Raw genomic sequence first — 13,323 nt, forward strand, 5'->3', positions numbered from 1 at the left:
GTGGGGGCATCCAACTGTTTCGCCTTGTAACTTGCCTTATCTTTGACAGACTGACAGTGTCTCAGTGTTGAGTTGCATAGTCTAAATACTGTGATTCGTTTCATTCATACCAATTTATAGAAGCGTCGATGGATCCTTAAAATTTAGATGCAAATTTCACTACTCTTGATTTTTCTGTTCTGCCGTGTCATTTTCACAGGAATTCACGATGGTTAAGGTTGCATCCTATTGGTTTACTTTAGCCGTTTCAGACGCTTAAAATCGCCATTTCTAATTTTAAATAATAGTGTACTCATCCATATTGAAATTATATTATCGGTAATTTGCATCTGATCTTGATTAAATTCCTTAGTAATGTTTCACATTAAACTCCACTGCAATTTTTTCTCTTGGTAAAATCCAAACTAATTTCCGTTTCATCCTGAGTAAGAGCCAAAGTAGTTCCCTTCTCATGTTTTAAAAATCAATTTTCATTTCCGTCCCCATGTTAAAAAATAATTTCTGGTAATCTGCAATGAAATCCATAGTACCTGTAATATACTTTTCATTCGTATTAGATCCCATCGTAATTTTCTTGTAAAGGTATACTAAACAATTTCAGTTCATCCTTGTTAAAACCCAGTAATTGTTTTTGCTTGCACGTAATTCTCTACAATCCTTATGAGAATCCACAATAATTATCCTCATCCTCCTTGAAGTGACACATTGATTTGTTCTTATCCGCACTTACGCTCAGTAATATGCTTCTTACCTATACTACTAGATCCAGACTGATGTTTTCCATCCTTTTTAAAACCCAGTGTCATTTCCTTTTCATCCTCAGTAATTTCCTCGTCTGCTAGGGTAAAATCCTTAGTGGTTCTTTTCTCTTTATTTATAAACCCAGAAATTTTGTATCACCCTGCATGCACTAAGTGCCACTGTGGTTTGCTTTTCATTCTTGCTTTAATGTATAGAAATCATTGTCAAAATCAGTATTAATATCAGTAGTAATTTATTTTCATTCGCATCAGTATTCACAGAAATTGGCTTCTCATCCTTTATATCCATAGTGATTTCCCTCTGATTCTTTTTAAAAGCTGTAACAATTCCCTTTGCATTCTTGTTCAAATCCATAATAATTTCGTTTCCATCCTCTAGAATTGATCATAATTTCCTTCTCATCTTCTTTCATCCTTCTTTGAAATTACTTCAATATCCTTCTCATCGGTTTTCATAAATTCTAATCATTTCCTCGTCGGCTTTGTTGAAATTCTAAGTATGTCGTGAAAGGTTGCTGCTTCTTTCAAGTCTGAGCTTTGAACTGTCGAATGTATTTCTGTAACAGTTGCCGGAATTATTGTCTGGAAAAATGCTGAATGCTCAAAGAGGAAAAGATATTTTGTGTCTGCAGATAGCGGTCGCTCCTCGGAGATGCCGGAGGGGAGAGAGAAATGGTATTTTCTTTTGGAGTCGAGATAAGGATAATTTTTATTGCATTTATTTTTATTATTTTTTTTTTTTCGTTTTCCTTTGGGCTGAAGATGTCTGCGATGAAGGCATCAATATGATTTTGCTTTCGCATGTTTCATCATTTAACCTGCTTTTATTGTATGATTTATTCTTCACACAAACACACGAACTATATATATATATATATATAAATATATATATATATATATATATATATATATATATATATATATATATATATATATATTCCAACGAGATTTTTTGTAATATCAATTTTAATTTCTTGCATGTTTTCTTTCCCGGCTATTATACGTATTTCTGGTCCAAGTTGGCCAGTTGACAGCGTTCCTGAATTTTAACGCCACAGTGCATACACACCTTTATTAACTAAGTTGCTACTATTAAAATCTATTGATAAACAATAATTCGAACAAGAGCAGTGAATCCCCTTTGTGTGAGTTGACGTTGTAGGAGGATTGTGTCAGTGTTAACGCGTTTCCCAGCAAATAGGCCTGATTAATTATATTTTGGATGCAGCTCGCGGTGACAGCAGATGGCCCCCAAGAACACGCAGTGGTGCAGAACGTTGAAGACGAGGTTATTGTCCCTCAATGAAATCTGTTTTCGATTTAATGCGACGCTGTAATTCAATGACGCCATAACGCTGTTATGTGTTGCAGTTTCGTGCTCCAGACGGAATTGCATTGCTCATATTCAGAGTCATTTACATTAAGTGAATGTGCATGAGGCCTCTCTACTGTGACCTAATTAGAGCTGAATTACTTTCAGATGTGAAATGATTAATATTGTCGTTGCTTTGGTTATGAAGTGGAATCTGCCTCCCTCGGTAATACGTTATACGGTGTATTTGTTGTAGTCTTGAAGAGAAGCATTTCGCATATGAATCTCTCTCTCTCTCTCTCTCTCTCTCTCTCTCTCTCTCTCTCTCTCGTAATGGTTGATAAACCTTCAATTCAAAAAGTGACCCTTTAAGCTCTTATATTGGAAGTAAAATGTTAACCATGCTATTTACAGTACGTTGTCATAGAGGTCAGTTGATGTTCACGAATTACTCTAAATAAGTATGTGCTCTGTACGTAAGTGGATATACATACTCGTATGCATATATAGATTTGTTTTATATGTTCCACATATGGATTCATGTTGATTTGTTGCTGAGGTAGGTTTAAAAAAAAACATTTTCATGGGCTGTTTTTATACACATTTTCCTTAACTCCATGTGTTCTAGATAGAGTTGTTTAGTTCTCTGCTTGAAGTGATAATTATTATTATTATTATTATTATTATTATTATTATTATTATTATTATTATTATTATTATTATTATTATTATTGCTGTTGTTGTTGTTGTTGATGATATAACTGATGCCAAGGTTCCTGTGCACTGTCACTGAGAACCTAAATTGTGATATTGTTAGGCATTAAATTGTTTGACTTCATTCGAGGAATTCTGTTGGATTTTCCTTAAGTGTGATTTTATAGACAAGAAGCCAGGGGTTCATTTTTATTGGATTTTATATTGTAATTGGCTTTTAGTGTCATAATAAGTCAGTTTCAGATCAGGACAAATGATTAAACCCCAGCTGATATGGAAAGCAGCCGATGAACGACCAGAGCTCATAATTCACTGTTTATGTTAATACAGACATATTTTAAAGCAAATGGGTCCGTATATTTTCATTCGTCGTCCGATGCCTGGATCAAAATCGAGTCGGCTCGCCCGTGAGACGCGAGAGAGGCTCGCCTCTGTGACTTGAGAGAGAGAGAGAGAGAGAGAGAGAGAGAGGAGAGAGAGTCTGATTGATTGATTGATTTAATTAACCCGTTCAAGTATCACGTGAGATATTCATACCAAAAGGAATTGCTTGTGTCTTCTATGATACGTTCTTCGGGAAGAGCCGTTACCAAAGTACAAGAATATTTGTTGAACTTACGAAACGAACAATATAACAATTTATACTATATATATATATATATATATATATATATATATATATATATAAAATTGTGTGGTGTGTGTGTAAGGGGGTATATATATATATATATATATATATATATATATATATATATATATATATATATATATATATATATATATAATATATATATATATATATATATATATATATATATATATAAAATTGTGTGGTGTGTGTGTGTAAGTGGGTGTATATATATATATATATATATATATATATATATATATATATATATATATATATATGTATATATATAATATATATATATATATATATATATATACATAGGTATGTATGTATGAAGCCGCAGATATTACTTAATATAAAATTTGCTATATCTTGGGAATAACTTTTGACCCATGGGAATTATAAAATGTTTAAGTACTTCTACCTAGTCCAGGATTCGAACATGAGTCTTTGGTTCGGAACACTGATAATCGATTGACTATTCGAATATCAAGAGAAATATAAGTTGATATTGACTGTGCATATTCATGTCGAATGCAGGTTCTGTAATTAAAGCCGATACCGTCCGTTGTTGACCATGATAGCTGCACGGTAGTTTGTTACATCTGGCTAATTATCAAGTTTTGTCACTTGCAGACACGTGACTTTTTTAGTCATAGATTTAGCTTCCAGTATTACTTAATGACGAATTTACCGCACTCTTCGAACAACTACACCCAAAGCAATAATAATTGCGTGCACGGGGTACATATAGTAGAAATGAATGTGAGATAAAATTATACAAGAGAAACAAAAGTGTATGACATTAATGTTTCGGTTAAAGTCTCCTCTTGCTTGTTGCACATTATATTCGATCGAGTTTTGAAAAAAGGGAAAGAAAGTTGTGGTGGTAAAGATGTGGATTAACATTCAGTAAAATATTCAAGGAAAGTAACGAAAATGTGAAGTTGCTCGGACTGATCAGAAAGCAAACCAGAGGCAAAAAGAAGGAATTAGAGACTGACTCTGGAAAGTGTGAGTCAAAGAGAACTAAAAAGTAATTTTACTGAGTGCAGCGGAAGACCAGTTTATGGAGAAATACGCTTCGCTTGAAAAGGGAAATGAATTGTGACGAGAGGTTACAGGAGAAGGAAGTAGGAATAATAATGGTGAGAGAAGGGGAAAGAAAAACTGCCAACAGAAAAAGGCCAGTTGAGAAAGAAACGACCTACTGCTGTGCCCAAAATGCAAATGGGGAAACAGTAAGATGCTGAGCCAGACGAATTATGTAAAATACGTGAAGAGAAGAACAAGAGGAATAAAAGTTCTACTTAGAAAAATAAATCTAGCAGTTGTATCCCGCTGATGGCAAATCGGACAGTTGTTAGATACTCAAGCAAAAGTGTTAGATAAAATGCGAAAGGAGAGAGAAATAGGAATAATTTATGTAGTTCAAGAGGAACACATAAATAAATTTGAAAAGAGAAAGAACTACGGGAAGAATACCAAATAAGATGCAACTGGGAAAATGATTAATTTGAATCCAAAATAAACACAGTCATTGGTAAGAATAATTAAAGAAGATATTTTCTTGAGCTGAACGTCCCGCAAGACTGATTTTTTGTCTTCTTTTTACGGGACTTCGTAGGGTTTCTGACCTCACGTAATTAACTTTCGACCTACTATGTTGTTAGGAAGGCGGGTGTTTATCAACGCTTACTCAAAGAAATATGACCGTAATTAATACTTAATTTGGTAATTATTGGGTCTCTGTTATGTGCAGAGCTGTTTTACCAGTCTGGTTTCGGGGAGGTATTTTTTTTTCTTCGTGCTTTTTTAAATGGTTTTTTCGTCTCTGCATTAAGAAGAAGAAAGCGGTAAAAAAAATAGAGGGTATTTTTGTTAATCGCTAACATGAGAAAGACATATCCCATTTGGCTGCAAAGTTGTAAGGAAAATAAACATATAAATAGTTTAATTCCATGACAGTTCCTATATGTGCTTTCCATTATTTTTCACACTAGAGTAATTTAGAGGGACTATATTCGCTTACTTATTGGTTTAACTTCGAAATAGCCAAATCGTATGAAATTTACATCGTCATTTTTAGTTTCATCACTGTGGAAAATTGTCTCACTGATTGATCGATTTTTACTAACTGGAGAGGCACATATCCCAGCTCGTCGTTATATTATATATATATATATATATATATATATTATAATATATATATATATATATAGTATATATATATATATATATATATAGATATATATATGTATCTATATATATATATGATCATTTCAATCACCATTCGTTTTACTGACAACCAGTGGTCACCTTCGATAGGTTTAATAGCAACACCTTTGGAGTTTTTTTATGTTTCAAATCTCTGGATCATAATTCATTTTCCTTAAAATTCCTCCCCCACAACTATTTTCCTTTAGAGGCTCTTCTGATCTGTCCTTGAATTCTTTACTGAATTCTTCTCTCTGAGTTACATATGCATTTCTCTCTCTCTCTCTCTCTCTCTCTCTCTCTCTCTCTCTCTCTCTCTCTCTCTCTCTCTCTCTCTCCTCCAAGGGTATCTAATTTTACGCGTACTTTGTATTCTCAACCTCCATCACAAGTTGTAAGAATCATTCTTGTTCCTTACTTCTTGTAGTTCTATTTCATCATTTTCTATGGGATTTTCTTGTCTTAATATTAATAAAGACATTCGCTCACCCTTCCTTTGTTACTGAAACCACCTTTCCAAAGTGGGAGGATATGAATATTTTTCATATTTTTTTACGGTCTTTCAGCTACATAAACATTTCAAGATTTTTTTCTATTTCACCCTTTTTGCAACATTAAACTCACCACGTTATTATGTGAAATTTCAGTGCGAATTCAGTTATCATGTTCAGAAGAACATGCGCCCTTAACATCATGCCCATTTGCTCTTTTACGAATGAACCCGTTAATTGAAAACACCTTGAATATGTTTTATGTGTTTAATCTCGGGGTAAACAACAGCAGTGCCGGTATATCATTCCGATATCCACCGCTGATAGTTTAATGAAAGCCTTCCTCGATTTATTGGGTCCCATAACTCAGAAAACATTTCTTCGTAAAGCTCAGACTTTAAGCCGCCTTCCAGTGTTGCCTGTTTATCATAACTCGGGCAAAGCTTATTCCTTCAGGCTAAATGTCGCGGACATGAGTATGAAGATTATGCCCTTAATTTGTGTTTATTTCTTGTTTTTATTTGCTAATAACTTATCTTTTCTTTCAGATATTTTTGTTTATTTTTTCTATAACTGATCGATTCTTTCTGTATTGTCTGTTACCTTCTGTAACTTCTTTGAAGTTTTAATTTTTATTCAGTGGCCCCTATGGGCTTTTTTCATTTTCTGAATAATAATAAAAAAAAATGGAAATCCCGAAGTGTCGTATATATTCATTAATATATTTTTTTAGCTGCGTGAGATGGTCAGGTTTTATCAATATTTTCCACTCTTCCATATTACCATGATGTCGGCGTCAAGGAACTGCTGTACTTGTATTCTTAACATTTAATGTTCAGCTTTGCAATGTAATTCATTGGTTTTTGGAGCAAAACCCTGTCGCTTTCGGTTTTTAACTAAATAGCTATAATATAATTTGTAATTCTCATTGATAGGTTGGATGAATAAGGGTTCGAAAGCCTTTGTAAAGTTTATATAAAGTTTTACACGATATTTTAACAATTATATTATTGTGGACCCTTTAGAACATTACTGCATACTTAACCTGTTACTTGAAAATAACCTATGTGGTGGGTGGAACTGATATTTTGCTTATTTATTTCAATCCTTAATGAGTGACGTTTTTGTTTTCAATTTATATCTACAAATACCCACCATGACTCTGTCTTCCGTATCGAGCTATGTGTGTGTGTGTGTGTGTGTGTGTGTCATAGTGAAACATTATTTCATTCCATAAAATCATCTTAAGATGGTTCGCAGGGATTAGTAGGACGACTGTCATCATTTGCTGTATTACTATGTAAAAGAAAATGTGCATCCATATATTGTTTCCCTGTTAGTAACAGATGTAAAATGAGCTAATAAGTTACACGAGCCGTCCATCTCTGGACAAGCCTGTAACACCGATGGTCCCATTATTTATATGTTTAACAATATCTGTAGAAGGAAGGTTCGGTTCTTGCTCTCTCGACCCTTTCTTACATTGGATCACGGCTTAGTTGTTGTGGGAGAAGGAATAGAAGAGGGGGGGGGGGGGGGTCGGTGAAGGCCGCATATAAGGCACGACGTCCGAAGGAAGGTCATGTAAATGTGGGTCTAGTTAGGCTGTGTACTCTATGAAATGCCTCCTTCATTTATAGGGTAGCCTAGGGACAGACCTGGTGACCCCTCCGTCTACATTGGCTCCGTCTTTTTTGACGGAATGTGCACACTATCAATCTTTCTACTTGCCTCTCTATCCACATATAGATTGCAGTTAAAAAGAGACTTGAAAATAAGCTGAAACGATACGAATAAGAGGAAACTCATTTTGATTATTGTTGTGCTCTTATTTTTCTGTCCAATATCATTGTGTTGGAGATAAATTTTTGAGGAAATGTGCTTTTTGCGAATTTTATGCGAAGAAGCTGTTGCCCATCAATCAGGCACAGTTGCGTCGACATTCGTGTTTGCCTGTCTATTGCATGAGAGGCCAATTCCGGTGATTAATGTGTTATTATGTTGGTAACATGCAGACCTGGGATTAGGGCTTATGGGCTTTGTTTTCATTTTTTTTTTCTTTTCAGGAGGGCTATGGGCTTTGTTTTCATTTTTTTTTCTTTTCAGGTTACATCTCCTGACATTGTGCATTTTCATCATTCCTTATAGTATCCAAAAATACTCGATCTTTTGTTCCCTATAACGAAAAGTTTGCGTGCACTGCGGTCTGTCCGTAAGACAAGTGGAAAGCTCGTATTCTTTAAATGCTTTTCTCATTCCTCATGTTATGAAACGCGCAGTAAAAACGCTACTCACTCTCTCTCTCTCTCTCTCTCTCTCTCTCTCTCTCTAGTACCTCGTTGGACGAGTGATTTTCGCGCTCAGCTACCGATCCGGTGGTCCGAAATTCGATTCTCGACTCGGCCAACGCGGAATCAGAGGAATTTATTTCTGGTGATAGAAATTCACTTTCGATGTAATGTGGTTCGGATCCCACAATAAGCTGTAGGTCCCGTTGCTAGGTGACCTATTGGTACCTAGCCACGTAAAAATATCTAATCCTTTGGGCCAGCCCTAGGAGAGGTATTAATCAGCTCGTAGTCTGGTAAAACTGAGATATACTTAATTTCTGTGTGTGTGTGTGTTAGGTGTGCGTGTGTGTGTGTGTGTGTGTGTGTGTGTGTCTCAGAGTGTGAAGACAAGCAAAACAAGGAAATTAAGGGACAACGTTGCAGGTTGTGACTGGTTCTAACTCTTGCAATTATCTTGGTTTGATTATTTACATATTGTTACGTGTTACGTGTAGTGGAGTGTTATTGCTGAGAGAATGTCTGATTAATGGAACCCAAAAATACAAAGACCTCGTTGGAATAATGAATTCAATAGAGCAACTGATATCATGCACTTGGAGTTTGCCAAATCCGTTTTTATCCTACCAATTTACACAACGTATTTTAAGAGAGAAAAAACGTAAAATTTATAACGTCTCCGAATAAAGACTTTAGAGAGCCAAAACTGAACGTTGAAAAATGACAATTTTTGCATATGCGGACCTGTCAAATTTCTACAGAATTTTTTTTGCTAATTTTGATTTCCTCCAATTCCTTTTTATTTCATTCAATGACTAAATCTTCATCATCAAAGTATATAAACAAGACTAATCTTTAATTTGGGGCCATACAGATCTAAAATTGAAATATTGAAAAATTTGACATTTTCCGCATCATCAGAGTACATAAAGACGATTAATGTTTAATAAGAAGTCATAACCTTTTGACCCCACTCTAGTATTGCGTGTGTAGCACCTTTCTCAGTTTCCACGGGGAAGAGGGCCGATGTGGATTTGCCGAAATATGAGAGGCCTTTAAAAATTTCTGTGGAAGGGATGTTGACCGAACAAAGCTTAGTTTGCCGCTTTGCGTCTGATTCGTTTCTTTATTCTTTGTTTTAATGCTGAAGCTTTGTTCGAATTGGAGAAAGTGATTTCACTCTCCTACTACTGTGTCAGTGCTCCTTCTGCTGTGTCTGTGGCTGTTTTTACAGCTACCGATGCTGCTGCTGCTGCTTTATTGCTGCTCCATTGCTGCTCCTGCTGTTTTTGAGGCTGCTGCTGCTGTTACTATAAGCAGCTGAGTTATAAGCGTCAATTTGGCTATAGAATGATGCCAAAAATACCGTTTACAAACTGATGTAGCAACTCCCAAGGCCATCAATGTAGAAAACTCCTCATATTATAAATTTAATTGGGAAATGAATGCAAATATTCTCACCTAACATATATACATGCACTCATACTGTAAATACCCTCACAAACTAGAACCGTACTTTTATTCACAAACTAGTAACGCTTAAATCCTAGGAGAATTTAAATGTAAAATGAGAAATAGGAATCATATTTTGTGAAGAAGACTGCCTCCTCCTACGGACATAAAAAGCTGTGCTGACTTATATAGTTCTACTCAATTCACGAACAATTTTTTCGATATCCCACGGGAAAGGATAATTAATCGGGTAGGAAACGTAAATCGCAAGTCTCCAAGACTGTAGCAACCCATCGACCACCAAATGCCCCACAGTCCAGTTAATCAGTTATTGTAACGAAATGTCTGGAGTTGACTACCCATGAAAAATATGTCCATGTGTTACCAATTCCCAGTGCCAAGGGAAGTGCCCATCCTCTTAGCATGATAGTGTAAACCTATGTGGGAACTAACTTACTCGTTGAAAAAAGGGTTCCTTATCTGTAAGGATTTGGGCGCCTCTGCCTGTAAACTGAATCGTTCTCAAAACAAATTAGACAGTTGGCCTCGTATTGAAATCATCGTATTTGTTCCGTGATGTTGAAAGCGTTTTATTCTAATTCCTTGTGTACCTTACTGTGAGAATGTTTATGGTAACATTTGTAGCAAAAATATAACTCCTGAACTTTAGACGCTGCTCTCCTAAAGAGGGGAAAAGATTGCAATGCAATTTTACGTTAAAAAAATATCCTCTAAGGGTAACCGAGTTGTGCGAAGGTTATAAAGGTTATTTTGAACCTACAAACAGAGTTACTTCAATAGAGCAGTAAATAAATCCAGCTAAATATAAGACCGACAGTTGAGCAAGCTCTCGAGATAAACGTAGTCAAGCTAAAACTCATCCATGAAAAGACATTTGAGAATATAATCCCGGATTAAGGGTTTTTACCCAAAATATTTTCTCTTGATGAGCACGATTTTCTTTTTATCCTGCTTGTAAATTTATATATGATGTAAATATAATTAAATGGCATCATCCATTCAGAAAGAAATGCTACAAAATATGAAAGGCATTTTCAGCTAGTTCCAAAAGGACAGGGGGGAAATGTATACACAATCTCTCTCTCTCTCTCTCTCTCTCTCTCTCTCTCTCTCTCTCTCTCTCTCTCTCTCTCTCTCTCTCTCTCTCTCCAGAAAGGAAAACTGCAAAGAACCTATTGCAACCATTTCCAAAATGAAAGGGAAGATCTCAATTCTCTCTCTCTCTCTCTCTCTCTCTCTCTCTCTCTCTCTCTCTCTCTCTCTCTCTCTCTTTATCTCCGTGTTCAGAAAGGAATAAGACAGGTAACCTTTTGCAACCATTTCCAAAACGAGATGTAAAATATAAACACAAATCTCTCTCTCTCTCTCTCTCTCTCTCTCTCTTTCTTATTAGAGTGACTGGTGCTGAGGCCATAACTAGAATTGGCTGTTGTTGGAAGCCTCGACTTCGGCGGACAACAAAACGGATGATGCACTTTGGTTGTGTTGATTACGGTAATATTGTCGCTGTGTAGTTGTTCTTTGTGTTATTTTTGTTGCTGTCGCCGTTGTTGTTGTTGGGTGAGGCGTTTGAAACTAGTCTAACCTTTTACTTACCTCTATTCCTGCTTCCTTTCCTCGAATTTGCTTTCCATCCTCTCTAACTATTTCTTCGTAGTGTATTCGTAGAGTTTCCTCCCAGTTCAACCTTTAGCTCCTTGTACTTCATCTTTATCTTCTGGATCTTTTTATCGTGCCGTCCGCCACTTCAACTCTCCTGCTATTCATTCGATTTTGTTACATTTATGATTGATAGCTTAAGTTTGATCAAATTAAATCAAAATTCTTGTAGGTGACTTCTTTTGTTATTCAGTACAACTGCTCAAGTTCTATTTCCCATTTCTAAGACCATTATTGTTCCAACATCTTTCCAGTATTTGATGTGATGCTTAAAGCTTGCAGAAGACTTTTATATGACCTTCAAAGATTTATATTGTGTCCTAGATAAAGCTTCGTTTTGACGTCGTAAGCGCACACTGCATATAGTGTTGCACTAGTAGTCGAAAGAGGAATAAGCCGTTAATATTTCATAGGCCTGGAGTCATCATGAGGGTGCCACTCATCGCTTACAATGCAAGAGGCTGAAACCCTTGCATGTGAGTGCATACGTTCTCTGGTGGTGTGACCTTATCGTGGAGGCATATTTGCTCCCACATGACGATTCCGTTTTGCTACAGGTGTCATTTCGACGTTTGCTCCAGTAAATACTTTATTCCTTAGTAAGTTTTTTGTAAAGGAGTGTGGAAATATATATCCTTGAAGTGTCATATGAATAATAATATTTATATGAAGATTTTATATAGATCCCAAAACAACACGTAGGTAGCCGTTTGATATTCCAGAGAGAGAGAGAGAGAGAGAGAGAGAGAGAGAGAGAGAGAGAGAGAGAGAGAGAGAGAGAGAGAGAGAGAGATTTTAAAGATATATTAGTATAGGATTGGCACTAAGAATCAAAAGTTAGTATTATTCAGTGCAATGAGATTTTTTTTACTCCTAATGAGTCCCATTTGTAAGGAATTGGTATAATATGTCTTAAGGCGCTGGTTAGACTGGAAATAGACATGTATATTAAAATAAATGGTTATTAACCTTAGCTCTTGCCGGTTAGAAGCAGGTGCAAAACAGTGAATTTCTCAAAATTCTGAGATAAAAAACTAATAGAAAACACGACGTTTGCATAGAAAGCATGCTGTTTGCATACGAGATTGCGAACACATTCCAGAGATATGAGGTAAATCACAAGGGAAGTTACCTAAGGTCGTTACAGGTCACCGAATACATGCACTTGGTGAACGTGTGCATGGGAACGGACTAGCATGCGTACGTTCGTGTGTTCTGTAGCATGCATGTATCCGTACATCTGTTAATCAGTGTACATATGTGTGACGGTTAGAGAAGTGAATGAGAATAATCTCTAGTATGTGAATTAACGGGGCAATTAGACGACAAACTGTTGTAATGGTCACAAGATTTTGGCGTAGGAAGAAGGCGTTTGGAGATCCGTCAGAAAAGGTAATGTGAAGTGACATTGAGTTCAATTCTAGAGAAAGGGAAGTGCGATGCGACACTCATTTATTGACGAACTTTAACATTTCTTTGTTTGATAGTTATATTCTCATTTTCAGATGGATTCGAAGTCACCATTTAGAAAAAATGGATATCTCTAGACTTGTGTTGATGTTTTTAGTTGGACAGAAAGAGATAAGAGGGGGTACTTACTTAAATATTTATGATTTCGGGAAGAGTATGGTAGTTTAACGATTTTGTAGATGTTCTTTAACTCATTTTATTCCTTTTTCACCCAGAGTATAACAATTGATTTTTCAACTAGCTTCAGATATGGTACATAAAGAGACCATGGAAGGTAGGTTACGTTTCCCAGTTAGGGGTTCTCTCC

This window comes from Macrobrachium nipponense, chromosome 3 (genome assembly GCF_015104395.2).
Source record: "Macrobrachium nipponense isolate FS-2020 chromosome 3, ASM1510439v2, whole genome shotgun sequence".
Lineage (NCBI taxonomy): Eukaryota > Metazoa > Arthropoda > Malacostraca > Decapoda > Palaemonidae > Macrobrachium > Macrobrachium nipponense.